Source organism: Antechinus flavipes, chromosome 2 (genome assembly GCF_016432865.1).
Source record: "Antechinus flavipes isolate AdamAnt ecotype Samford, QLD, Australia chromosome 2, AdamAnt_v2, whole genome shotgun sequence".
Lineage (NCBI taxonomy): Eukaryota > Metazoa > Chordata > Mammalia > Dasyuromorphia > Dasyuridae > Antechinus > Antechinus flavipes.
In genome coordinates, this window is record NC_067399.1 from 177,156,968 (window position 1) to 177,183,476 (window position 26,509).

At 35.6% G+C, this 26,509-nt stretch overlaps 1 long non-coding RNA gene across 1 annotated transcript; it reads left to right on the top strand.

The window, feature by feature from the left end:
- Positions 1–17,032: 17,032 nt before the first annotated feature.
- LOC127548525 (uncharacterized) lies at positions 17,033–26,248 on the top strand. The gene is made up of 3 exons (XR_007950412.1): positions 17,033–17,446; positions 25,856–25,917; positions 26,214–26,248. It is a non-coding gene; the product is annotated as an uncharacterized LOC127548525 (long non-coding RNA).
- Positions 26,249–26,509: the final 261 nt, after the last annotated feature.

Below are 26,509 nucleotides of genomic sequence, written 5' to 3' on the forward strand. Positions count from 1 at the left end.
ATTTGAATTTTCCTGACTTGCCTAGTACTCAATATACTTTGTCACTAGCTCCTTATCTCTGTCCTAGGTGACAAAACTACTAGAAAACAATGAGAAAAGTAGGATTTGAATCTATGTCTTTGGATCCTGAATCTTGGCTCTTTTCCTTGTTTGAACTTGGTAGATTCCCTTGTGAGCAAAGATGTGTTCATGAAACAATTCAGAGTCCTCATTAGATGTGTGACTTTGTGTGTAGGCGGCTGGATGTCAAGTTTAACCATTTCAGCTGTTAGGCTCTTTGCCATCCCATTTGGGATTTTCTTGGCAGAGATGCTGGAGTGATGTGGCATTTCCTTCTCCAGCTCATTCTTTTTTTTTCTTTTCTTTTCTTTCTTTCTTTCTTTCTTTTTTTTTTTTAAATTAAAGCTTTTTATTTACAAAACATATGCATGGGTAATTTTTCAACATTGACCTTTGTAAAACCTTGTGTTCCAAATTTTCTCCTTCCCTACTCCCTCCCCTAGATGGCAGGTAATCTAATAAATGTCAAATATGTTAAAATATGTGTTAAATCCAATATATGTATACATATTTATACAGTTATTTTGTTGCACAAGAAAAATCAGATCTAGAAAGAAAGGAAAAAAACCTGAGAAGTAAAACAAAAGTGCAAGCAAACAATAACAGAAAGAGTGGAAAGGCTATGTTGTGGTCCACACTCAGTTCTCACAGTTCTCTCTCTGGGTGCAGATGATTATCTTCATTACAAGATGATGGAACTGGTCTGAATCATCTCATTGTTGAAGAGCCATATCTATCAGAATTGATCATTGTATAATCTTCTTGTTGCCATGTCCAATGATTTCCTGGTTCTGCTCATTTTCACTTATCAGTTTATGTGAGTCTCCCTAGGTCCAGCTCATTTTTTACAAATGAGGGAACTCAGACAAATAGGACTTGCCCAAGATTACACAGCTAGTAAAGGTCTGATGACAGATTTGAATTTAGGAAAATGAGTCTCCCCGACTCCTGGCTTCACACTTTATACACTGTGTCTTCTAGCTGCGCTGCCTAGTTGTCCCATCTCAATATTGTTATTGAGAATAGCTCAGCAATTCTCTTCAAAGAGCAGGCATCTTGGTAATAAGGTTCCTTTCCCTCCCCTGACTTCCTCAAATTTGTTTGCATCTTCCCTTCCAGGGCAGCAACCCCTCTCCACCCTGATCACCCTCTTTGTGTTCTTTTCTCCAATCTGTCTCCCCAGGGAGCCTTTGGGAGAGTTCTTGCAAAAGCCTGGTTGACAATGGAAAAGTTTCAGTATGTGTCCAGTTGGAACTCTTAGTTGGGTGACTGAAGCAATCTAATTAGATTTAGAATAGAGTCACAGAATGTTCCATCTGGGAAGCCCTTAGAAATCATCCAGTCCAATCCCTTCCTTTTTACAGGAGTGAAAACTGAGACCTAGAGAGGAAGGACTGGGATATTTCATAGAGTTAGTTTCAGACAGTTTAAGAAATCAGGTTTCTGATTTCAAATCCACGTCTCTTTCCCCTGCCACGTTATTAACTCTTCTTCTTTGACTCTGTTTCCCCATCTATAAAAACAGATGTTGCACTAGATGATTTCTAAGATCTATTTCCAGATCTAGTATTCTATGATCAGATGATTCGCTCCTCCTTTCACAACGTGGTGAATAGGGCACTGGACTTAAAGTCAGGAAAATCTAGATTCAAATCCTACTGCAGAGACTAGCTGTGTGACTCTGAGCAAGTCATTTAACCTCTTCATGCTTCAGTTTTCTAACCTGTAAAATGGGGAATTTGGACTCTGAGGTCTCTTTGAGCTCCAAGTCCACGATCCTATAATATTGCCACATGTTACAGACAGTGAGGAACTCTAGACTTGGATGATGAAATCTGACTTGAGTTTGAATCTAGACTGATAGTCATTTACTAGATGTGTCACTCTGGGAAAATCATTTGATGTCTCTCAGCCTCTTTTTCCTTATCTGTGAAATGGGAATAATAGTATGCACATACTTTCTTCATAGGGTGGTTGTAAGGAAAATGCTTTGGCAACTTTATAGAAGTTATGGAAATGTGATCTGTTATTACTGTACACAGACATTATCTTCTTTCCTGTCAGGATAAGAAAATTAGTGGAGAAAGTGCTGCCTGCCTGTCTAGTTCCCATATGTGGGCGTCTCAGATAAGTGGTCACTCAGAGCTGGACAATAATAAAGTGGCCTGACAGCTGCTCCCCTGGTACCCTCCAGGATAGGGCAGGGTGAAGAGTTTGGATACAATAGCTCTCCTTGGGAATCTAAAGGCTCAGGCGTAGGCATTCCTGGGACCAAGGGAGTTAACAATCATGACATGGATTTTTTAGAAGGAGATGGTGGATGAAGCTGGGTTGTGTCCACCGCCAGGGGTGAAACAAGCAAATTAGGCAATTTGTTGGAGATCTGAAGTGACTCTGGGCAGAGGGAAAAGGCAAAGCTCATGGAAGGGAGGATGTTTTAGTGGGAAAAAGCATTGTATTTGGAGACAGGAGACCTGGGTTTGAGCCCAGCCTTGTACTGCTTAGCTTCTGTGACTTAATCAGTCAGTCAATAAATATTTATTAAGTACTTACTATGTTCTAGATACAATGCCAAGATACAAAGAAAGGCAAAAATTTCTTTGGTGAAGAATGAGATGTACATTTTCAGACAAGGACAATTGAAAGATTTGTTTTATTTGCCTCTACTTGTTACAAGAGACTTCTTTTTTGGTGGAGGAAGACTTAAGGGAGGAATTATTGTCATTATCACTATTATTATAATCATTATTATATGTGAAGTGTGATACAAAAAGCAAAGGAAGCAAAGAACACCGATGTATCATTTAAAAAATACCCAGAAGTGAGTAGGCGTAAGTTCAGAAGGGATATAGACAAGCAGAGCTGTTAGCACTAACAAATGTAAATTTGAAATATTTTTAAAGCAAATTATATGTCATTGAAATCCTTGATCTCATATTATAGTCTTCCTTTTCTACTCTTTGTATGAAAAATGTTCATTTGTCAAAATCATAAAAATATAAAAGAAATAAAAAGAAGCTAAAATAGTTCCTATCTTCAGAGATTAGAGGCTAATGGGAAAGAAAATATGTCAATGACTAGGTATACATATATAAATATATAATAAAGAAATATCTGTGTGAAACATTATACAACACATCATAAAACCTTTCTAATCTTTGTATTTGTGTACCTTTTGAATACCTTATATTCCTTTGTGTATTTCTATGCCATTCCATGCCATCTCATCCCATTTACATTAATTATATATTAGGAGAGTCATGATAATTTAGATCTACTGACAAATAATTATTTAAGAAACTAAATCTATACCCTGAAAATTTGTACAAAAATTAAAAAGAAACATTATCAGGCAATGATATTTTGCCTAAGAAAGACATTTTTCATTGTATTATAGGGAAGAGTTAGTGTCCTTAGTATATATCAAAAGTAAAGAAAAACCTCCCAAAACTCAGACTTTTTCACTTTTCTCCAAATAAATAGTGGTCACATACTTCACAGAATATCAGAACTGGAAGGGAGCTTAAAAATTCAGCAGCTGAATGGCCCATCTTTAAAACTGAGGCTCTGAGAGAAATGAATTAGAATGGCTTCCCTAAAATCACATGATAAATTAATGAAAAAGTCAGGACTAGAATACCCCCTCTGCTCCAGAATATAATTTTCACCTATCCTACTTTAGTTTGAGGGAGGGTGGGCTATCTAGATGCTGCTGAACTATTAAATTATTAGAGCAAACAAACTGAAATCTAATGACTGTTGATTCTGGGTCCTCAACTAACTTTTCTGTGGTATTTTATTTTACTTATTTTCCTGCATTTGACGCGCTGGTCTTCTGGCTCCCCCTCCTCCCCTCCCTTCTGCTCCACCCCCCGCCTCCCGGCCCCATCTCAATGCACCATCTGCTGGACAGTTTCAAAACTGACTTTTCCATCCTCTGCATTTGCACAGGCTACCTGGTCTCTCCGTTCCCCAAACGGCTGGAATGTAATGAGATCCGAGACAAAGTAATTTCACACAAGGATTGCTGAAAGGGAGTGGGGTTGTTTAACTCAGAGAAGAAAGAGTTTATTGTGGAAAGACAGCTGTTGTCAAGCATTTGAAGGGCTTGGAGTTAGAAAGCAGGTGAAAGTTGAAGAGCAGCAGTTATGTAAAGCAGCTCAAGGTAAAGAAACCTCTCCCAATTACACCTGGAATGCACTTCCTTTCAGAGTCCCTCTTTTCCTTGAAGGCTCAGTCAGGTCTTAAGTTCTTTCCCTTGCTTTTCCCCGGTGCCATCAACTGCAGTTGTTCTCTTTCCTCTCGTTTCCCACAGAGCAGGTGCTTAATTTCTAAAATTTGTTGAATTGATTGTTGAATTATAGTGGGTCTCCTGGAGGCTTGGACGCTTTGACTTCCCCCCATTGCAGGAAGGCCTGTTTGTTCTTCCCCTCTTGGTCACAAACCTGCTTGGTTGTTACCAGTATGTGAGTGATATTTACAGGCTCCAGAAGAAAATTTTATCCTCTGTTACCATTCAGACCCATCCTTCCCTGTGGTGTTGCCTTGAGTATGGCTAGAGTTTGGAATTATAGCCATGGCTACCATCTTAAGCTGGAATCAGCTGGTTCTCAGGAGCTTGGAAGACAGATGATATAAAACTTTCAGGTATTTGATCACTTGTATTTTGGGACACAGGGTACAGTATTCTCGTGAGACATCATGATACAGTAAAATATGATTTAGAATCATCAGATTTCAATGGGGAAAGATATTCCAACCCCATGATTTTACAAATGAGAAAACTGAAATTACACTATCTTGCCTAAGGCCCCATAATTACGTGTCAGACCTGGATTTTAACCTAGGTGCTCTGATTCATAGTCCAGTGACAACATATTATAGCACAGAATCTTAAAAAATTAATTTAAATTCACAGAATTCACAATTCAAGCATTTTTGTAGCACAGCACAATAAAAAAGATTGCCCATGAATCACCACGTACAACTTGCTGTTTCCTCTAAATATGCAATAAAAAGATCATGTAAATCTCTTTTCTTTTGCCCCCAAATCATACAGGTAGTATCTGATTCAGAATTGGAACCCTTATCTTTTGACTTCAAGTCTCGTTCTGTAGGAAAAAATACAGTACTATTAGCATTATATTAGCACATGTTAATACAGCATGGTATATTAGTTCTTCTGTGCTAATATAGCAGTTTTCTTCTAGCTAGGGAAAGAAGTGTGGAAGTTTTAGACGCAAGATATAACTACAAATAATTATTTTTATTATTGAGCTAGGTGAGGGGGAAAAAAGGATACCGAGGTCTGAGCAGACTATTCTGCTCTAGTTTGATGGGAAGGTGACTATTCCATTCCAAGAGCGAACAAGCCTGACCTGGAGAATAGGAGTTTGCCTTAAATAAAAAAGAAAAGGGCCATAGGCCTTCTACCTTTTGAAATCTGACAGTTGACGCATTGCAGAGCACCCTGCCTGAGCCAAAATAACTGAAGTCTTCATGTCCTCTGTGTGGCTCCCTCCACCCTCTTCTAAGGCGTCCCCCTGTGAAGGGCTGATACGAAGCTGGCTCTCAGAGATGAAGTCATTTGTTTTGGTGCCACTGAAGGGAAAGGGATGAGGGGGCCAGGCGGATGGGAACAAGGTGACCAGGGAGACAGGCCGAGGGAAGGCTCTGCGGACAGACTGCCTGTCCTGCCTGGCGCCTCAGTGTGGGGCAGGGCTACTGGGATCCTTCCTTTCATAGCCAAGGTGCCTTATCAGGGGTGGTGACTGTCCCAGGAGAGGGAGGCGAGGGTCACGGGGCCTGTGAGTGGCAGGGGATGGAGTGGTGCTAAACTGCTAAGAAGGAAGAAAGAGTGATGCTTGGTAAGAATTAGAAGTGTTCAAATTATAGATAAATAAGAGAGTTATTTAATAATAATAATAGCTAATATTTGCATGGCACCTACAATGTGCCAGGTGCTTTATAAATATTAATCTCCTCATAATAATACTTGGAGATAGATGCTATCATTATCTCCACTTTACAGATGAACAAACTGAGGCAAACAAAGTTTAAATGGTTTACCCAAGATCACAAAATTAATAAAACTAAATTTCAACTCAATTCCTTCTAAATCCAGACCCCATACTCTATCAGGTATTTATATACAAATCTATTTTTCTGTCACTTCTTTCCACTGCTCATAGTAAATTTTGGGCTTAAGCAGGTTAAGATTTATTTGTTTTCTGCATCATAACCCTTCAAATGCTTGAAAACATTGATGGGATTTAGGTTAAATTCTCTGCTTCCTTTGTGGGATCCCTATGGGACAGTTGATCTACTTGAGGCTTGATACCTGCACAGGACATTTAGAGGTTAAGTGATGCTTCATGGTCACCCAACCTGGTCATCCTCTTACAACCCTCTTTCGCTTGCAAATGACTTTAAAATGTAGTAGCAAGAATCAAGCCCAATATTCCAGACAGGGAAGGCTTGTTGCTGTCTTCATTCCCACTATGCCTCTCAGTGTGATTGAATTATTTTTTTTTTGGCTACACTGGAAGGCTAACAGCATCCTGAGCTGGAATGTGGTCCATTCAAACACTGGATGTTTTTCACAAATAATTATATAGCCATGTCTCCTGTATTTTGCTTGAAGAGTTGATAGAACAAGGGAGGCCTTGTTCCCCAGTAGGGAGAAATCTGGTCTTAAGTTCTGCTTCTGACATATGGGCAAGCCAATTAACTTTTTGGTGGCCCACAATATTTTAAGATAAGTTGTGGAGTAGGTATATCATACTAATTTATATTGAGGGAGTTGCTTCATTTGGAAGTTTCCAAAACCAATGACATTATGGGTCTGTTCTAGCCACCAGATCCTACAAAGGAACTAGAGAGAATTAACCTAAATCCCATAGATGCCACAGGGCATCAAAGTTGAAATATCCCTATTACCAATAAAAGAGGACTTGAACACAAACTCTTAACCACCTCACTTCTCCACTCTCCTGAACTTGCCTGTTCTTCCTGACTGGATGGGAACAGGATCTGATTCAATATTGATTTGGGTCGGAAAAAGGAAATGGAATATATTTTGAAATAATGAAGTTATAGAAATGTCTCTTAGCTTCCATTCTTATCTGGGAAATTTTCTTCTATCTATTACACCCTTAGCTCCTTTCTTAATATGGAAATTATGTGTTGCCACGTACTTTATGATCTCGTTAGGTTTAAGTATATTCTTCCTAGAGTATTGTAACAGCTATGAATTGTTAATAAATCTTGTTTTAAGTTTGTTCTGGTCAAATTTATGCTTATGAATGTCCCGTGTTTTGAATTTCTTTTGAGTATGGGAATAAATTACTTATCCCAAACTCGAATCCATATTGTACAAATGAATATCATTAAAATAATTTACATAATTTACACATGTAAATTAAAGTAAAAGTAAAATTATTCCTGAAGTGTAAGTGTGGGGATTTTAATGACCCAAAGATTATGCAAACAAGAAGCCTTTTTAGTAGGGAGACTTCAATCCTGCAGGACGAGTAAAGCAGGAGTGGGAAAGTAAGCAGAGTGTGCCACCTAGTGGAGTTAGAATCAAGAGAACTAGATTTATTTTGTTATTTCAATTTTAGAGCTGGAGATAAAGCCCTTGTTGTACAGAAGGGGAAACTGAAGCAGAAAGAAGGGAAAGGACTTTACAACGTCACACAGTCAGGAACTATGTTAATCAAGACTGAAACCCACAGGCTTATTCTGGGGCCTTCCAGGACAGATTGTAGATTCAGAGCTGGAGTGTACCTTAGAGGTCCTACAAATTAACTATTTTATTTTCTAAATGAGAAAACAGACACTTCACAGTTTACAAACAAAGGATTCTGAGATATATAGAGCTTAAACAAACTACATTCAAAAATGGATAACATCTTTTTTCTTTATTTTTTAACACACATTGCTTTATGAATCATTTTGGGAGAAAAAAATCAGAGCAAAAAGGGAAAATCCACGAGAAAGATAAAAAAATAGAAAAATAGAATCTGAACTGAGCTTTGAAGAAGACTAGGAATTCCAAGAGGCTGTGATAAAGAAGAACTACACTCCAGGCAGGAGAAACAGCCTGGATATGGACATGTGACCACATCATTTGTTGATTTACATTCAGTCTTCTTCGTTTTTTTTCTGGATGCAGATGTCATTTTCCGTCCAAAGTCTATTGGGATTCCTTTGAATCACAGAATCACTGAGAATCAAGTCTTTCACACTTGATCATCGCACTTTCTTGTGTACAATGTATTCCTAGTTCTGCTTGCTTCGTTCAGCATCAGTTCATATAAATCCTTCTGGGCCTTTCTAAAATCAGCTCGTTCATTATTTTTTATAGAACAATAATATTCCATTACCTTCACATACCACAACTTGCTCAGCCATTTCCCAATTGATGGACATCTATTCATTTTTCAATTCTTTGCTACCACAAAAAGAATTGCTACAAGCATTTTTGCATACATGGGTCCTTTTCCCTTCTTTTCTGGTCTTATTTTATATCATTCCTTTTCACACACTTTTTGGTCTGGTCAAAATTATTTTCTTGCTGTTCTTCACAAATAAGATTCCATCTCCCGTATCTTTTTCTCCTGCCTGGAGTGTAGTTCTTCTTTATCACAGCCTCTTGGAATTCCTAGTCTTCTTCAAAGCTCAGTTCAGATTCTAATGCCAAATGATATTCTCAGATATAGATACCTCTCCTTCAAACTGCCTTGTATTTGTTTGATTTTGAATCTGTGATTTCCTTCTATGGAATGTAAGCTCCCTGAGGGCAGGAACTTTTTTTTTTTTTTTTTTTTTTAGTAGCATCTAGAACAATGCTTAGCCCATAGCACTTATAATAGCTAGCATTTACATAACTGCTTTAAGATTTGAAAAGTGCTGAATATATGTTCTCATTAGCAACTTAGTAAATTCCTAGTAGATCACTGAGTATCAGCAAAACATTTCTGAAAAAAAATTTTCTCAGATTTTTCCTTCCTCTTCTGATATTCTGTCTTTAAATTTTATTATCCTGAAGTCACTTAGATGTCACCCAAGTGGTTGATATGCTATATAACATAAGAAATATCCCCATTTGGACCTATTGCCTCTTAAACTTCTAAAAGTTCTTAAAATAGATTCCAACAGATTCAATATGTGCCCAGTTCTTCAGGTATTTTATTCTATACTCTCATTGGTATCTCAGATATAAAAGTTATTTAAATCATCACATTTTCCCTTCTAGGAAGAGTTTTCTTTTGTTTCTTTTTCTTTTTTTTATTGAAGCTTTTTATTTTCAAAACATATATGTGATTAATTTTTCAACATTGAGCTTTGCAAAACCTTGTGCTCCAATTTTCCCCCCTTCTCTCCACCCCCTTTCCTAGATGGCAAGTAATCTAATATATGTTAAACAGGGTAAAATATATGTAAATCCAATATAGGCATGCATATTTATACAATCTCTTGCTGTACAAGAAAAATCAGATTAAAAAGGAAAAAAATGAGAAAGAAAATAAAATTCAAGCAAACAACAACAAAAGAAGTGAAAATTCTATGTTATAATCCATACTCAGTCCCCACAGTCCTCTCTCTGGATGTAAATGGCTCTCACCATCACAAGATCATTGGAACTGGCCCAACTCATTTCATTGTTGAGTAGCATTCATTGCTACGTCCATCAGAATCGATCAGCGTATAATTTTGCTGTTGCTGTGTACAATGATTTCCTATTTCTGCTAATTTCATTTAGTATCAGTTCATGTAATTCTCTTGGAGGAGTTTTCAATACCACCATCACATTTCCATTTAAATTCTTAAAAGTTTACCACATCAGTGAGAGAGATATCATCTGTCTGAGTTGTGATAGTGAGTTCATATTAGTAAGTAATGTTGCCCTGAGAAGTAATAGGTCACAGACGATAATGATTGTTCACACTAGCCAGAGACAGGAAAATAGATTCATCCAGGGCAGAAACAGTAAAGAAACACCAGACAGTGAGAGTAAATCCACATTTCTATGATTACAAGGTTATAAAGTCAATGAAAATGAGGTCACAATGGGAATTGATTGAGGTTCTATTAGAAGGTGACACTGAAGTCATGTTAGGCAGTGAGAGTAAATTCTTCTGAGGCTGTTATAGTGAATTCACACTAAGTAGCAACAATGAGATCAAAATAGGTAGTGATGGGGAAATAAGTATAAAGTGATATTGGACCAATAGCTTAGAAGTTCTCTGATCCAATATCTTCAATTTACAGATGATGATATTGAGATCCAGAGAACTGAAGTGATTTATCTAAGGTCATACAGCTAGTAAGAAGCAGAATTGGGATTCCAGAATAGGTTCTTTAACTCCAAATTAATTTCTTTTCTCACCACCCCATAGTAACTATGACAGATGATTCTCTGTTGGCTTCCAATTGCCTCTGTGACCTCCAGGATACAGTGACCACTAGTCCCAGGATCAGTGCTCCTATCGATAGATACTTCCTTATCTAAGTACTTGATAGAGTTTGGAAAGTCTTGTTAGTCTTACTCTTGCTATTTGCTCAGTTGAATTAAATCTCAACAATTCAGATTAATCAAGTTCAACTCTTGATGATTTAAGGTTTTAAGATTAAGGTCTTAATGTTAGATAAAATGACTGAGAAGGAAAGGGATCATTAGAATTTTCATTATAGAATCTCTTAAGTTAGAAGGGAGTTTAAACAGTAATCAATTAAAATCACCCTTCTCTGGTGGATGGAGACTCTTGACATCCGCTAAAGGGGGTACTAGTTTCTACATGAGTTAAGCTACATGAGGGATTAGTGAAGAAAAAGGAAAAAGGACTATAAGGCTGAATAAGAAGAGCTGGAACTGGATAGGACAGAGGCTGTTCCCCTTCTGGCTTTCAAGTCTTTCTGAGTCAGTCTATACTGACTCTTCATGTGACTTTCTCTCACAGCTTCTCAGAGCCCACCATTATGTTGTTGTTGTCCAATCATGTCCAACCCTTTGTGACCTCATTTGGGTTTTTTTTTGGCAAAGGTACTGGAGTTATTTGTCATATCCTTCAGCTCATTTTACAAGTGAGGAATTAAGGCAAACAGGGTTAAATGACTTGCCCAGTGTCATAAGTGCCCAATGTCAAACAGTAAGTGTCTGATGCCATATTTGAACCCAGGAAGATGAGAATTCTTGACTTCAGGTTTGGCATTCCATCCACTGTGCCACTGTATAAAAAATAATGCCATAATGATTGTTGTTATTCAATCACTTCAGTTGTGTCTAGTTCTTTGTGATTCCATTTGGGATTTTCTTAGAAAAGGTAATGGAGTAGTATGTAATTTCTTCTCCAGTTCATTTGACACATGAGGAAACTGAGGCAAACAGAGTTAAGCAACTTGCCCAGGGTCACACAGCTGCTAAGTATCTGAGGGTCAGAGTTGGACTTGGGTCTTTTTTTTTTTTTTTTTTTTTTTTAATGCACCACAATCAAGTAGTATCAGTCCTTACTCACTTTCAATTAGCATCATCACATGTTTTCTTTCCAGCTTTCTGTGCAGAACAATATGACCTTTGATGAAAAATTAACCAAATATCAGATGCCTTTTTGCAAATCTCTGGTTCTTTGGAAATTTCCCTGTTGTTCTGGATTCTTACCAGTCTGGCTTAGGTGAAATCTATGTGAAATCTTTGAGCCATTCCCATCTCAAAGTGACAATGAAACAGGAGTGGAGGGGGCCTTTCATATAATAAAGATTATTATTATTATGTATTAGTCACTGAGTGAGGGAAGTAACTTTCTTATTGTCACACTGGTAACAGATCTGGGAATAAAATCCAGGTCCTGTCAGTTAAGATCCATTGGTTCTTTAATTATCTCTCCATTTTGTCCAGTAATCTTCTGGATGGAACACATTTCTTATAGTTATTTGCATATTTAACTTATTCTTTGATTAGGCTGTAAGCTTTATTAGGCAGGGACTGAGTCTAGTGTTGGACCTCTGCCTCCTCACTGCCCATTCCCCACAACATAGTTCAATAATAAATAAGTTTTTCACTAGAATTGAGTGGATGTGTAGATTCTGAGGAACACTGAATCAGTTTTAAAAGCAATAAGAGAAATATAGGACCAAAGGGAGGTATTTAAAAAAATTATTAAAAAACCTCTCAGTTAATATGAGTTAATAATCAGTCTCATATTAAACTTTCTATGTTTCTTTGAATTATTCTATTTATAATGTCTTACCATACAATAATATTCCATTACATTTATATGATATTTTTTGAATATCCCTCTAATTAATGGGCACCTACTTTCTATTTTTTTTTTTTTTGCAGTCACAAAGAGTGTTATTTTGAGTATTTTGATATATAATAGATATTATAGCAAATAATATATATTTGTTTCTTTCTAGACCTTCTTGGGGGTATAATCCCACTGGTGAAATTGCTGGATCAACGAGTATGAATAATTATTATTGAAATAATTCCAAATTGATATCTAGAATGGCTAGATTATTCCATAGCTTTACAAAGAATGTATGTCTTCTTATGGTGCCTCTAATATTGATTATTTCCAGTTTTGGGGTCATTGTCAATCTGTATAGTATGAGATGAAATTTCAGAGTTATTTAAATTTCATATTTCACTATTGCTAAACTATTGGGGAATATTCGTGTTTTCACATATTTGTGTGAATGCCCTATATATTTAAATATCAGTCTTTTATCAATATTTGATGCAAGATTTCCTTTCTATAGTTTCTCTTTGAATTCTTTCTACATTAATTTCATGAAAAGCTTTAAAATCTTGTGTAATTGAAATCATCAATTTTATATTTTCCTCGATCCTTTTTTAATTAGAAAGTTGGATTTTCTTAACAAGTTTTTCTTTGGGAGAAATTTGCATCGGAAGAACTAGAGTTAGTTTCAGTGTTCAGAAGGTGCTTAGTCTGTATAGTAGTGGAAATACATTGGTAAACCAGCACTTTGCTTTTCATTATTCTATATTCCATGATAACCATGTGATTTCCCCCGATATAGCCCTTTTCTCCTTATAGATATACTTTTTTGTCCTTTCGGAATTCCTCTAGGTAGCCTGGATGCATGGGATTAATCTGTTGAACCTGTGTTAACTGAGAGAAAAGTCAATGCCAGAGGAGGCTGAGGATTAAAGGCCCACAGTCCACTTTCTGCTGGTCATCTATTTCTCCAGTCAACTCACCTGAACCATGGAGACCTTCTAATCATCCAGTGCTTCAATTTCTAGTGGGCAGTATTCTTGATTTTGATTTGAAAGCCTGATTATGTTCTCTTATATCTGTTTTTTCTTTTCTAGTTTGCTTTCTTTCAAGTTGGCTTCAGAATCACAGAACCTCTGAATTGACTGGAATCTCAGAGGCCGTGTAGTGCTACCTATATCTCAATAACTTTCCCAATCACCTTCAGTGAGGGAGAGCTCAATGCCCATTTCATTTCAAAATTTCTAACCTCAGTTACCTTTCCTAAATAAAACAGATTGGGGCTCTTGACCTCATATATTGTCACAACTCAGGGTATAATGTTTATTGTTGGAATTTTCTTTCCTTATAGTTGCCTTTTGGCTTCTCTGACTTCCTTCAAGGCAGCTCAAATTCCATCTTTTGAAAAAAAGCATCTTCTACTCTCCTCTGCAGTCTCCTCAATACTCCACCACAGTGTATTGCTACTATCTTTCTCTTGAAATTATCTTTCACTTACATTGTATATTATCTTCCTTTATAATCCCCAGTGCTTATCATAGTTCCTAGAAGTGCTTCAATGCTTATTCACTGATAGACAGACTGAACAGTGTGGGAGGGGGACATCTACCCAGTGTGACTTTCCTTTGAATTTGATTCCTGTCTTTATTATGCTCTAATTGTTTTTTAAAATTTTATTTAAAATTTTTTTAATTAAAGCTTTATATTTACAAAACATATGCATGGGTAATTTTTCAACATTGACCCTTGCAAAACCTTCTGTTCCAAATTTTCCCCTCTTCTTTTCCCTAACCCTTCCCTTAGATGGCAGGTAGTCCAATACATATTAAATATGTTAAAATATATGTTGAACCCAATATATGTATACATAGTTATACAGTTATCTTGCTGATAAAAAAAATCAGATCAAGAAAAAAACAACTTGAGAAAGAAAACAAAATGCAAGCAAATAACAACGAAAGAGTAAAAATGCTATGTTGTGGCCCACACTCAATTCCCACAGTCCTCACTCTGGCTGTAGATGGCTCTCTTTATCACTGAACAATTGGAATTGGTTTGAATTATCTCATTGTTGAAATGAGCCACGTCCATCAGAATTGATCATTGTATAGTCTTATTGTTGCCATGTATAATGATCTCCTGGTTCTGCTTAGCATCAGTTCACATAAGTCTCTCCAGGCTTTTCTGAAATCATCCTGCTGGTTATTTCTTACAGAACAATAATATTCCAGAACATTCATATACCACAATTTATTTAACCATTCTCCAATTGATGGACATCCATTCATTTTCCAGTTTCTTGCCACTATAAAAAGGGCTGCTACAAACATTTTTGCACATGTGGGTCCCTAAGATCTCTTTGGGATGTAGGCCCAGTTAAAAACACTGCTGGGTCAAAGGCTATGCACAGTTTGTTTTGAGTACTTTTTTTTTTTTTTTTAATGCTGAGGCAATTGGGGTTAAGTGACTTGCCCAAGGTCACAGCTAAGAAGTGTTAAGTGTCTGAGACCAAATTTGAACTCAGGTCCTCCTGACTTCAGAGCTGGTGCTCTATCCACTTCACCACCTACCTGCCCCTGGGTATGTGCAGTTTGATAACTTTTTGAGCATAATTCCAGATTGCTCTCCAGAATGTGTGGATCTGTTCACAACTCCACCAACAATGCATCAGTGTCCCAGTTTTCCCGCATCCCCTCCAACATTCATCATTATCTTTTCCTGTCATCTTAGCTCATCTGACAGGTGTGTAGTGGTATCTCAGAGCAGTCTTAATTTACATTTCTCTGATCAATAGTGATTTGGAGCCTCTTTTCATATGACTACAAATAGTTTCAATTTCTTCATCTAAAAATTGTTTGTTCATATCCTTTGACCATTTATCAATTGGAGAATGGCTTGATTTCTTACAAATTTGAGTCAATTTTCTATATATTTTAGAAATGAGGGCTTTATCAGAACTTTGAATGTAAAATGTTTTCCCAGTTTATTGCTTCCCTTCTAATCTTATCTGCATTGGTTTTGTTTGTACAAAACCTTTTTAACTTAACTAATCAAAATTATCTATTTTGTGATCAATAATGATCTTTAGTTCTTCTTGGTCACAAATTCCTTCCTCCTCCACAGGTCTGAGAGGTTAATTATTTTATGTTCTTCTAACTTGCCTATAATATCACTCTATGTCTAAATCATGAACACATTTTAACCTAATCTTGGTATGTGGTGTTAAGTGTGGGTCAATGTCTAGTTTCTGCCATACTAGTTTCCAATTTTCCCAGCAGTTTTTGTCAAATGGTGAATTCTTATCCCCAAAGCTGGGTCTTTGGGTTTGTCAAACATTAGATTGCTATAGTTATTGACTATTTTGTCCTGTGAACCTAACCTATTCCACTAATCAACTAGTCTATTTCTTAGCCAGTACCAAATGGTTTTGATTTCCACTACTTTATAATAATAGTTTTAGAAAAAAAAAAGTTTGCTTCCCCCACCCCCCATCCCATTAATTCCCTTGAAATTCTTGATCTTTTGTTCTTCCAGATGAATTTTGCTGTTATATTTTCTAGGTCAATAATATAGTTTCATGGGAGTTTGATTGGTATAGCACTAAATAAACAGATTAGTTTAGGGAGTATTGTCATCTTTATTATATTTGCTTGATCTATCCAAGAGCACTTGATATTTTTCCAGTTGGCTAGATCTGACTTTATTTGTGTGGAAAGTGTTTTTTAGTTTTGCTCATATAGTTCCTGACTTTCCTTGATGGATAGATTCCCAAACATTTTATCCTATTGACAGTAATTTTAAATGGAATTTCTCTTTGTATCTCTTGCTGTTGGATTTTGTTAGCGATGTATAAAAATGCTGATGATTTATATGGATTTATTTTGTATCTTGCAACTTGGATATTACTAATAGTATTATTATTAGTTATATTTAGTTGATTCTCTAGGATTTTCTAAATATACCATCATATCATCTGCAAAGAGTGATAATTTGGTTTCCTCATTATCTACTCTAATTCCTTTAATCTCTTTTTCTACTCTTATTGCTAAAGCTAGAATTTCTAATACAATATTGAATAGGAATGGTGATAGTGGGCAATTTATTTCACCCTGCTCTAATTGTTTAGGGATTAAATTTCAAACTAAAGCTTTCTTTCAAAATTTAAAAATCATGATAACTGCTTCCCCAATTGGCCTTCCCATTCCTCTCTTCATGGGGTCCTATCATTTGTGCTTTCCCTGTCCCTAGTAGATATGATAAAGATCCCAAACTAAGGACCAAGAGTAATTCAATGAGAATGGAGGACTTGGAAATCAATTGGGTGTTAGTTTAAGTAAAACATAAATTGAAATTCTTTTTCACCACCAAGATCAGATCATTTGTGGATCTTTTCTTGAGGGGTTTGTTCAGGAAACATCCTGAAGGGAGTGAAAGAGATAACATCTTTGTGCTAGAAGGTTCATTGATCAAAGAGCTCTGCTTAGCCAGGGTGAAGAAAAAGTACAACAGATTTTTATCATAGATACCTTCTGGTTTGTTCTTTGCCACTGGGTATGGCTGACTTGGAGGTCAATTTAAGTCCAAATAATATTTGAGTTCTAGTAATAAAAGATGGAGAGGAAAAATAATTAAACAGCTAGCATTTATATAATACCTACAATTTGCAAAACATTTTAGATATATTATTATCCCCATTTTATATATGAGGAAATAGATATAGATAACAATTGAATGCCTTGTAAAAGTCATACAGCTAGTAAAAAAAACCTTGAGTTAAATTCAGATCATCTTGACTTGCCAAGTCTGCCACTCTATCCACTGTTTCACCTAGCAGGTAAGGTATGAGAGAGCCAAAAATTAGCAACCAGTGAGATTCTGAGATCTGTTCTTTTCATAAACTGTATACAGTTAGAAGGTTTCTTCTTTTTTTTTTTCTAGGTTTTTTGGCTCCTCTCTTTTTTCTCTTTTTTTTTCCCTCTGCCTTTTCTTTCCCTCCTCTCTTGCTTCTGTCGTGAACATCTAGAGCTTGAGACTTAGAATGACTGTCCTATATCTAGTGCTGATCAGTGTTTCTCTTCTGTTGTAGGTTTTTGTGAAAACTGGAGTGTTTTGCTTCTCAGAGATCTGAATCTATCCAGAAGGTAAAGGGCAATAGTGGTGATGATAGAAATAAAACACCAATAAGAGCCAGAGGCTTCCCAACTTTTCCCAATTCTCATCCTTTAATATGGTTGCATCTACTTGCAGTAAGACTTTTTGTACCATCCACAAAACCAAATAATTTCATTCTTCTATGTCTAAAGACTCAGAGATGAAAAAGTAATTTGTCCAATGTTTCCTCATCTGAAAAATGAAATAGGATTTGAAACTCTTTGAAACCCTTTTAGTTCTCAGCCTATGATCCAGTCCTTCCATTTTTTTTTTCTTTCCCAAATCCTAAATTCTCAGCTACTTCCAGATTCAATAGAACTCATCTTGGCCTTTCAGGGATCCTATTAATGGAGACCTGAGATGATGACTATCTCTGTGAAGAAATCCAGTATGTTCATGTCATATGAAGTTGACGTGAAGGAAGTGGGGTTGGTTAGCCTGAAGAAGAGAAGGCTGTGGAAGGAATATGACAACTATCTTCAAGTATTTTAAAATTTATCAACTAGAAGGATTAGATTGGTTCTTTTTGATTCTAGAGGATGGTTGGAAGAGCAATGAGTAGAAGCAAAGTTTGAGGTTAGGAAAAAAAAATAAAGAAGCAAGCAAACAAATCTAAAATTTCCTAACAGGAATATCTAAAAGTGGAATGGACTGCCTTAGAAGGTGCTGGGCATGTTGCAATGATGATTTTTTTTTTAGGTATAGATAGATTTTTAGGTACAGATTTTAGATATAGATATAGGGATTAGATGGACTTCTCCCATTTCTTCCAAATCTAAAATTGTTTGATTACATAACAGAGACTCAGGGAAGTTATGTGTACCTACCCAATCAATCAATCAACATATATTTTTAAAAAAGTATTCATTATGTGCCAAGCATTGTGCTAGGCAATAGGGACACAGGTACAAATAAGCAATCTGTGTTGGAAAGGAACTTTTAACATCCTTGGAATGATGTAAATGTGATGAGTACCCTCCCCCCCCTTAATTTCCAGTTATTTAGTAAGAATTGCTAAAATATTTTTGTACATATGGGTCCTTTACTTCTTAAATTTTTTGGGTGGGGGTTATATAGTGGTGGAGGATCAGAATGATAATATTGACAAAATAAGAAAATGACAAATGCAGTGAGGAGCTGTGGGAAACAGTTATATTAATACATTAGTGATGGTATTGTGAACTGGTCCAGTCATTTTGGAAAATAATTTGGAACCATGTCCCTAAATACATTAAACTATGCATATTTGTTGACTAAATGATACTTCTCTTAATCTTATCTTATAGTGCCCAAAGAAAGAAGAAAAGACTTATATGAGTTCTTTTTTATGGTATTAAAGAAATGAAAATGGGGGCCCTCTTATTAGCTGGAGAATGGATGAATAAGCTATGCTATATGAATGTGATAAGATATTCTTGGGCTATAAGAAATGATGAATGGATGGTTTCAGAGAAACTTGATAAGACTTGTATGAACTGATGAAAAGTGAATTAAACAGAAATAGAAGAAAAATAAATGAAGACTAAAGGACTGAGTTGTGACAGGGCCTAAGTTTGTCTTGATCCTTGGTCTTATTCTATAACCCACCTTTAGTTGCCTTATACACTCCTATTCCTTTCTTCTCCTGTCAGTGACTGTTTTTCTTTTTTTTTTTTTTTTTCCTTTTTTTTTTTTTTTATTTAAATTTTTTTATTTAATAATTACATTATATTTACACTCATTTCTGTTCCGATTTTTTTCCCCCTCCCTCCCTCCACCCCCTCCCCTAGATGGCAAGCAGTCCTTTATATGTTGGATATGTTGCAGTATATCCTAGATACAATATATGTTTGCAGAACCGAACAGTTCTCTTGTTGCGTAGGGAGAATTGGATTCAGAAGGTATAAATAATCCGGGAAGAAAAACAAAAATGCAGATAGTTCACATTCGTTTCCCAGTGTTCTTTCTTTGGGTGTAGCTGCTTTTGTCCGTCATTTATCAATTGAAACTCAGGTCTCTTTGTCAAAGAAATCCACTTCCATCAAAATATGTCCTCATACAATATCGTTGTCGAAGTGTATAATGATCTCCTGGTTCTGCTCATTTCACTTAGCATCAGTTCATGTAGGTCTCTCCAAGCCTCTCTGTATTCATCCTGCTGGTCATTTCTTACAGAACAATAATATTCCATAACATTCATATACCACAATTTACCCAGCCATTCTCCAATTGATGGGCATCCATTCATTTTCCAGTTTCTAGCCACTACAAACAGGGCTGCTACAAACATTTTGGCACATACAGGTCCCTTTCCCTTCTTTAGTATTTCTTTGGGCAGTGACTGTTTTTCAGAAATGTCAATATCAATCATTTCTTCTTTTATTAAAAAAAATTAGGTTATACATGTACATTCATTTTGTACATCTTTTAATATGAATCATATTGGAAAAGAAAAAAAGCAGAACAAAAGTGAAAAACCAAAAGCAAAAAGGTAGCAGGAAAAAAAGATGAAAATAATATATTTTGTTCTGCATTCATATTTCTCCTTATTTCTTTCTCTCCATAATTCTCTTTCTGGATGAAGATGGTATTTTTCATCCAAAGTTTATTGGAATTTTCCTTGGATCACTGAATTGCTGAGAAGAGCTAAGTCTGTCATAACTGATCATCCCACAATCTTGCTAATCGATGTGTACAATGTTTCCCTGATTCTGCTCTTTTCATTCAGCATCAGTTTATAGTCTTTTCAGGCTTTTCTGAAGTCAGCCTGTTCATCACTTCTGTTTTTTAAAAATAGTATTTTATTTTTCTAATTATAGCTTTCAACAACCATTATTTATTTATTTATTATTTTAATTTTCTCTAGTTACATGTATTTTTTTTGGTTATACACACACACACATTCATTTTTTACACATTTCCATGTGAGTCATGCTGGGAGAGAAAAATCAGAACAAAAGGAGAAAAACATGAAAAAAAAAAGGTGAAAATAGTATGTGTTGATCTACATTTAGTCTCCATAGTTCTCTCTCTGGATGTGAATAGTGTTTTCCATTCAAAGTTTGTTGGAATTGTCTTGAATCTCTGAACTGCTGAGAAGAACCAAATCTATCATACTTGATCATGGCACAATTCTGTGTTGCTGTGTACAATATTTTTCTTGTTTTATGATTCCTTTGAGATACGGACCTAGTATTAACATTCATTTTTGTAAAATTTTGTGTCACAAATTTTTCTCCCTCTTTCCTTTACCTTTCCTCTTCCCAAGACAGCAAGAAATATGATATAGGTTAAATAAGTGCAAATCTTTTAAACATATTACCATATTTGTCATGTGGTACAAAAAAAATCAAATAAAAGGGAAAAAAACCATGAGAAAGAAAAAAATGCAGATGACATTTTTCATCCCAAGTCTATTGGATTCCTTGAATTATCTCATTGTTGAAAAAAGCCAAATACATCATAGTTGATTATCACATAATCTTGTTATTACTGTGTACAATGTTCATGTGTTTCTTCTCACTTCACTCAACATCAGTTCATGTAAGTCTTTCCAGGCTTTTCTGAAATCAGCTTGTTCATCAATTCTTATAAAGCAATAATATTCCAATACTTTCAAAAACCATAACTTATTCATCCATTCCCCAACTGATGGGCATCCACTCAGTTTCCAGTTCCCTGCCACTACAGCAAGGGCTGCTACAAACATTTTTGTACATGTGGGTCTTTTCCCCTGTTTTATAATCTCTTTAGGCTACAGACCCAGTGAAGACATTGCTGGATCAAAGAGTATGCACAGTATTATAGTCCTTTGGTCATGTTCCTAATAGTTCTCTAGAATGGCTGCATCATTTCACAATTCCACCAATAATGCAAATGCAACAATGTGTTTTCCCACATTCCCTCCAATATTTCTCATTTTCTTTTCCCATCATCTTCCTAGCCAATCTCATAGGTATGAGGTGGTACCTCAGAGTTGTTTTAAATTGCATTTCTCTAATCAGTACTACACTAATTTTTTCTAATGATAAAAATATCTAATTTAGTAGTACTTAGTATTTGCAGAAGACTTTATATTTATTAATTCAATTGATCCTTACAACAACACTAGGATAAGGGGTGTTATTTTTATCCTTATTGTACAGCTGAGGAAACTGAGGGAGATAGAGATTAAGTCACAAAGCTCATAAATTTCAGAGGCAGGTAATGCTTTCAGATGTTTATAATTCCAACTCCTGCACTCTATTCACTATACTATCTAGATACCCCTATTATATCTTAATGTAGAAATATCTTTGTAATATGGGTTACTTTAAAATATTTCTGTGATTTGGTGATGAAGATTATATTTGGTAAAAAAAAAAAAAAATTACAGCATCATTCCCAGAAGGACTATTCCAGGAGGTGGGGCATTGCCTAGTTTTCCTAAAACTACAGTTCCCAAACAGATGACTGAACTGCTAAAACATTTCTGTGATTGGGTGATGAAGGATTATATTTGGCAAAAAAAAAAAAAATTACAACATCATAGCCAGGAGGACTATTCCAGTATGGGGTATTCCCTAGTTTCCCTGAAACTACAATCCGTAAATAGATGACCGAATTGACTATGTACTGTCTGTGCCCCACCTCCTTCGCCTCACCCCTCCCCCTCCACTCCATTTTAGATAGGAAAAGGTAAAGCTTTATGGAGCTTATGTTCTCTTTGAGAGATAAGATTCAGACAATGTGCCTTTCCATTGCACTCTGTATGATAACATATCTTTAGTGTTCTAAGACTTATAGTCATATAGCATCACCAAAAAAAAAATTAATATTGAAAAGATGGGCCTTTGCTTTCATGACTTTGCAAAAGAGTTTTGAATTTTCCAAAGGCAATTCAGTCTTTTTATTTTATTTTTTGTTATTTGTGAAACAGCCTATTTTTTTCTGTATTATCTGTCACAACAGTATACTCATTGTTGAAGACAATGGAAAAGTTCTATAGGATATTCCTTGAAATGCATGTTGAAATATAGACAATAGGCTTTCTCTATCCACGTTGCCTTGCCCATGTAGAAGGACTGACCAAACTGCTTTGAATGATTACAGAACTCTTCAAGAAAGCTCTCCAATGTATCAGGGCTTCAGGCAATTAGTCCAATGTCATCTTCAAGGAATATATCTGGAGGACTTTCCTACCTTCCCATCCAAAAAGATTTACTCCTTGATCTTGACTCTGTGCTGAATCTTCTCAATAGTATTTATCTTTTATAAGCACACCTTTTTTGTTTTATCTTGTGATTAATTATTATTATTAGAGGATCATTCAATAATAGGGCTATTCTTTTGATATATTTTCCAAGGAACTTGAGTGATCTGGAAATATGGAGGGAGAGACCTTATCTGGGAAAGAGTCTATAAGGGGCATTTTGTTTCACTGATCAAAAAAAATTTTTTTTTTCATAATTGACAAACAATAAACTCAGGAGGATCTTACACACACACACACATATATATGTATGTACATATATATATATGTCTCAGAATTCTATGATTATGAACTGTGAGGTCTTGTTCAGTTATGAAATCCCATTATCCATAGGTATAGATAATGTGACATTGAAATGCTAATTTTGAATTTTGAAGATTTGCATTCAAATCTTTTTTTTTTTTTTTTAATTTTTCCTTAGTTGTATAAATTTAGACAAATTACTTCAGTTCTCCAAGCTCCCATTTTTTCATTTGGGAAAAATGAGATAATAATACTAGAACTTCCTCCTATCATAAGATATGTGTGTAGGAAGCTTATGAAATGCTAATCAATGTAAGTGATTTTTGTATATTGTAAATCCTCAGCTAAGTTTAGATGGAAGTAGTTGAGGTAAGCCTTGAATAATTCTTCCAACAGAATTTCTACTGATCAGGTGAAGGGGAGGGATTAGCTAATAATAAAAATCCTGCTGTAGGTATATTCAACTGCCAGGGGCCATTACAGGGCAGCAATCTCATAAATATGATTAATTATTATAGAGGTCTATTTAAAGCAAACAAGGCTACAGTGAAAATTGTCATCTGGAAGGCAGAAGAGGCAAGAGCTAGAAGAGTATAATTCCAGGGGGAAGGCAACAACGTTATTCCAAGAGGAGTAGATAATCATCAATGTGTTGAGGTAGGAAGAAGAGGGTAGAAATAACTTACGCAGAATGATCTGGGCTCTACATTCTGGAAAAACTAGCATTAATTCTGGAAGTAAAGTTCAGTTGGAGTTCAATGGGTTAAAGTGAGCCTCTTGCTTTTTGGAAAGCATATTCTGATATGTTGAACAATGAGAACTTGGTAGATCATTCTCTTCTAAAAATATATTTTTTTGGATTCCATCTAGCATAGCACTGGATCTGGAGTCAGGAAAATCTCAATTCAAATCCAGCCTCAGATACTTGCTAACTTCTCTTTGCCTCAATTTCCTTATTTATAAAATGGTATATTAATAGAACTTATTTCCCCAGGATGGTTGTGAGGATCAGATGAGGAAGTACTTGTAAAACATAGCAGAGTACTTGGCACATATATATTATATATCCATATTAGCTTTTAAAATAGTAATAATAATTTCAATCTTACCATTTGCTTAAAGATGATGAAATCTAATAGAAAAAGCTTTGATAAGGTTTTTATCTATTCCTTAAATTCAGCTCAAATAAAATGCCTATCCCAAAGACATAAATAAAGGTATTTAGTAACTACTATCTTGCCAGAAATTATAACTATTTTTATGAGGTAGGCAGTTTTATTTTATTTTTGTTTAAAAATTATTGTAGTAAGTTTATTTATTTTTTAATATACATTGCTTTATGGATCATATTGAGAAAGAAAAATCAGAGCAAAAGGGAAAAACCTTGGGAGAGAGAAAAAAAAAACCCAAAGAAAAAAGAAAGAAATATAGCATATGTTGATTTACATTCAGTCTCCTTATTCCTTTTTCTGGATATAGATGGCATTTTCTGTCCAGAGTGTATTGGGATTGCTTTGGATAACTGAACCTTTGGGAAGAACTAAGCCTTTCATAGTTAATCATTGCACATCTTGCTTTCTTGCTGTTATTATGTACGATGTATTCCTAGTTCTTGTTTTGCTCAGTATCAGTTCATGTAATATTTCCAGGCCTTTCTACAATCAGCTTGTTCATCATTTTTTATAGAACAATAACATTCCATTGAAGTAGGTAATTTTAAAGCTGTAATTTTATTGATGAGAGGATCTTTTATATGGAAGCTCCTTATACTGATTCAGATCAACAACTTATCAATTGCTTTATAGTCTTAGAGAACTGTCCATAAGTGGTAAGAAGTTAATTAATTTGCCCTTAGCCATGCTACTTTTACATGTTAGAGGGAAGACTTGAAATCAAATGTTTCTGGCCCTATGGTCTGCTCTATATTCTTTATCTTATGATGATTATCATTAAAAATAACAATTGTTATACCAATAAGTACTGATCATAAACAACAGCAAGTAATTGTTATATCAATGAACACTGATTATCAATCAAGTCTCTTCCACTGGAGGGAAAAATAGGGATGCTATGTAGATAGAAAAAAATAGAATGGGGTTACATTTATCCTTATCTATCTTAACTAATCAACAAATAATTATTTAACACTTTTTAGATTGCCCAGTGGATAGAACACTGGGTCTGGAATCAGGAAGACTCATCTTCCTGAATTCAAATCTGACTTCAGACACTTAGTAGCTGTGTGACCCTGGGCAAGCCATTTAACCCTGTTTGCCTCAATTTCCTTATCTATAAAATGAGCTAGAGAAAGTGTCAAATCACTTTAGTATTTTTTACAAGCAAACTCCAAAAAGGGATGATGAAGAGACAGACACAATCAAAAATCAGCTGAACTGAAGGTGCCAGATACCAAGATACTCTTGGAAAAAAAGACAAAAGCCAACTGGTTCCTGTCCTTGAGATGTTTTCATTCAATAGGGGAGACAAACATGTGTGAAATAAATGCCAAACACAAAACAGTTTTGGAGGTGAATACATTAGCAGTTGGAGGGATCAGGAAAGGCTGATCATGATTGATATTCATGATTGGTATATCTAGAGATGGTCAGCTTCCTTTGTCTGGATTTCAGAGTATAAAATAGTATTGGTCCTGCCTGCCTTGGGTCACTCAGAATCAGGTTGTAGCTCTCTAGAGCTAGTTTCCTGAGAATATCATCAGTGATGACTCTGCTTGGAACAAGGAACAGTGAGAGTCAGATGGTGATGAGACTAAAGGGAACATCTTTACAACTTTGTAGGTATTCAACACAGGCTGAATTGTGTATTATCAACAAATCTAATAGTTGATTTAAGTCTGAATCACCTAAATCTCGTAAAAATTCTAAGCATATCCATTATAATCATTCTTCTTTGTTCATTGTATCAGGTTTCCTGAAGGGCTTCTGCTGCAGAACACTTAATAAAATCTCTTGACTTTGATACTGGCAGGTAATTTCTCCACATGTTTTTGATGGTTTGTCCATTTCTGATTGAACATGAATATCTTCCATGCAGTAAGATTAGTAGTGATGTCCCATACACAGCCATTCAGAAGATGAAGTCTCCAAAGCCACGATTTGAAATGATGTTAGTATTATAGAATGAGTTAAACTGGAAGATTTCCCTCTTATACAAGCTCAAGGTTTCCTAGATAATGGGTTAACCTCATAACACATCTTAGGCCATGGGGCTTTAAGCACAAGAGCTGTCAACCTTACAGTCATAAAGTCCTCTGTTTTTTCTAGGGCCTGTTGCGCCTTCCTCTAGTGACATTCTTGGCCATGAAGATCATTTCCATTTTCTTTGGAATTTTATTCTTTCTGAATCAAGTACTAATAGGTAATATAAAAAACTTTCATGGAAATCTTATCCTGCAGAGAGCTCATGAACATTAAAATGATGCACAGATATTCACACATATTAATCTAGCCAGTGGTAAAGAAGACCATAGTTTGACACATTCTCTTTCTTCCCTTGAATGTTTTTATTTTGGGATTTTGCTCTTGTCCTAAGTGGCTTTATAAGCAACCATCTTGTTTGC